This window comes from Aquarana catesbeiana, linkage group LG09, assembly GCF_042186555.1.
Source record: "Aquarana catesbeiana isolate 2022-GZ linkage group LG09, ASM4218655v1, whole genome shotgun sequence".
NCBI classification, from domain to species: Eukaryota; Metazoa; Chordata; class Amphibia; order Anura; family Ranidae; genus Aquarana; species Aquarana catesbeiana.
The window spans coordinates 137,821,881-137,825,123 of record NC_133332.1 but is presented as its reverse complement, the minus strand read 5'-3'; positions in this window follow the sequence as shown (position 1 = coordinate 137,825,123).

The following is a 3,243-nucleotide window of genomic DNA, read 5'->3' as shown; positions in this document are numbered from 1 at the left end:
CTCTGCTAAACCTTTCTCCTCTTTTACTACTCACCCTTTTTCTTTCTTCTTCTCTACTTTCCCTTTTGCTTACTAGGGGAGGGGCACCCGCTCGGGCTATTAGAGATATTCTATTTCTAAGTGAAGAACAAATGTCAAACCTCATATAACAGTCTTATCTTTACAGATTTGAAGTCCGTCCGTCTCCTCCTTTGCCGACACTATGGTATACTCATCGCTGGGGAATCGTCCCCTTGTGATATCTCACAACATCAGAGGCTTAAATATACCCGAGCGACGTTCCACCCTGCTCAGAGAACTTAAAAAAGGTAAACCTCAGTTTGTTTTCCTACAAGAGACTCATTTTAAAACAAACAACATCCCCAAATTAACATCCCCACAGTTCCCGAGAGCCTTCCACGCTACCACACCCGACTCTAAATCAAAAGGGGTCACGATACTAATAGGCAGAGACACATCATTTAAACTAAATGAACAGTTGTGTGACCCTGAGGGCAGATTTGTGTTCTTGAAGGGTACATACAATGACATGCCTTTGACTCTCGCCAATGTATACTTCCCAAATAAGTCTCACATAACTTTCTGCCAACTCATCGTGAGGAGGCTACAGGAGTTCGCCGATGGTTGTATTATACTTGGGGGAGATTTTAATGTACCTCTAAACCCACTTCTGGATACGTCCAATGGAAGGACTTGCATTACCTATAAAATCCTGAAAAAGATCAAATCACTCCTCCACAAGCTCCAGTTGGTGGACTCCTGGCGCTTCCTTAATCCCGATGGTAGAGATTACACCCATTTCTCGACACCACACAACAGATATGCACGACTGGATTACATATTTGTCCCTCAGAGAGATCTATCAAAAATTACCGCTGCAAAAATAGGTACACAAACAATATCAGACCACGCACCTATCTCACTGACATTGGACTTACAGAACTCAAGTAGACAACAGCAGACATGGAGACTGAACACGTCTTTATTATCAGATCCGACACTCTTACCTGTACTTACAAACAACATAACCGATTTCTTCAAACATAATAATACACCGGGGATAGACCCACTACTTGTATGGGAAGCACATAAATGTACCATACGAGGAGTTCTGATAGGAATGGGTTCAAGACGCAAAAAAGAAAGAGATGCCCAGATTAGAAAATTACTCACCCAAATTGAGACAATGGAAGTATTACATAAACAATCTCTATCGGAGACCTCAGCCAAGAGCCTTCTAGAGGCAAGGAAGGATCTACAGCAGATTCTCCACACTAAAGCCAAACGGATTCTTTTCTTTAAGAGGCGGCTCTATTATGAGTCAGGCGACAAAGCTGGGAGGTTCTTGGCGAGGGCCCTCAAAGAACAAAATTCAATTAATCAGATAGTTGGTATCAGATCCAAAGAGGGAAAGCTCGAGGTAACACCTGAGGCAATAGCTAATCACTTCCACGCTTTCTATACGAAGCTTTACAACCTGCCCCCACAGCATAAACCTCCACAAATACTAGGAGATAGGACACAACTCATACAAGACTACATAAGACATAGCGGACTACCATCTCTACCCAAGGAGGATACAGATCTCCTAGAAGCCCCAATCACAACAGCAGAGGTCAAACAGGCCATCAAATTACTAAAACCGGGCAAGAGCCCAGGTCCTGACGGATATTCCGCCACATATTACAAATCCTTTATGGAGATTCTGACTGAACCCTTAAAAGATGCATTGAATGCCTTATCCAAGCCAAGACGTGTTACTCCTGGTTTTCTCTCTGCCCATATTGCGGTTATACCGAAAGAGGGCAAAAACCCAGAGGAATGTGCTAGCTACCGTCCCATCTCTTTGTTGAACCTCGATGCCAAGCTGTTTGCGAAGATCATTGCATTGAGGATGGGGCCGCTGCTCTCAAAACTAATTGGCTTGGAGCAGGTGGGCTTTATGCCAAACAGAGAGGCCAAAGACAATGTTACTAAAGCTCTCTTACTAACACAGGCTGTGAGACAACGGAAGATCGAAGGCTTTCTCCTCTCAACAGACGCGGAGAAGGCCTTCGATCGTGTGGCATGGGACTTCATGCTGGCGGTGTGTGGAGCTGTGGGCTTGGGTCCGAACATGTTGCATTGGATCTCGGCCCTTTATCAAAACCCAACAGCGGAATTAAAAATAAACGGAATTCTCTCAGAAAAAGTATATATTAAAAATGGTACTAGACAGGGCTGCCCCCTGTCTCCCCTTTTATTTATTCTCTCACTAGAGCCCTTTATTAGAACAGTGCAAAAAAACACAGCAATACAAGGTTTCCAGATTAAAAATAAAGAGTACAAACTAGCTGCATACGCAGATGACTTATTGTTCTTCTTAACGAAACCGACTACAACACTCCCCAACCTGTTACAAGAATTTGCACACTACGGATTTATATCCAACCTAAAAATTAATTATACAAAGTCAGAGGCTCTGAACCTCTCCCTTCCAGACAATGTACTCAAATTAACTCAGGCGAATTCAACATTTACTTGGGATAAGACCAAATTAAAATATCTAGGAATTTGGCTTACACCATCTCTAAAAATAGCATATGAGAAAAATTTTGTGACCTTTCTAAAAAATTGTGCGAAAGATTTAACAGTTTGGAACGAGAACTATTTCTCTTGGTTCGGCAGAGCAGCCATAGTAAAAATGGTCATATTGCCCAGATTTTTATATCTAACCCGCACACTACCGATAGAGATACCTCAGAAATTTTTCAATGAGCTTAATACAATGGTCACGAGATTTCTCTGGCAACATAAAAAACCCAGAATCAAACTAGGCACCCTGGTCAAACCCAAAGATCTAGGAGGAATCCAATTCCCAAACTTCCGCAGTTACTACCAGGCCTCACACATAGCCAGAATCATAGACTGGCATTGCCATGAGTCGGAGAAGGATTGGGTATCACTAGAGTCAACGCTTGCCACGCTGCCGCTTAAATACTTGCCATGGTCCTCTATCAAAACACTACCTCATCCCGTAAGGTCACACCCAATCACTGGTACCACACTAAAGATCATTACCGGACTAGCTAAACAAAAAAAGCTGACCTCAACACCCAGCCCTCTCACACCCCTGACAGATAACCCAGACTTTGCCCCAGGTCTACATAACCCAACTCTTAAGTCGATTCCGGCAGGGGATCCCTTGCTGGCTGGAGACTGCTATAATGAAAACAAATTCAGAGATTGGTTGTCTTTTAAGAC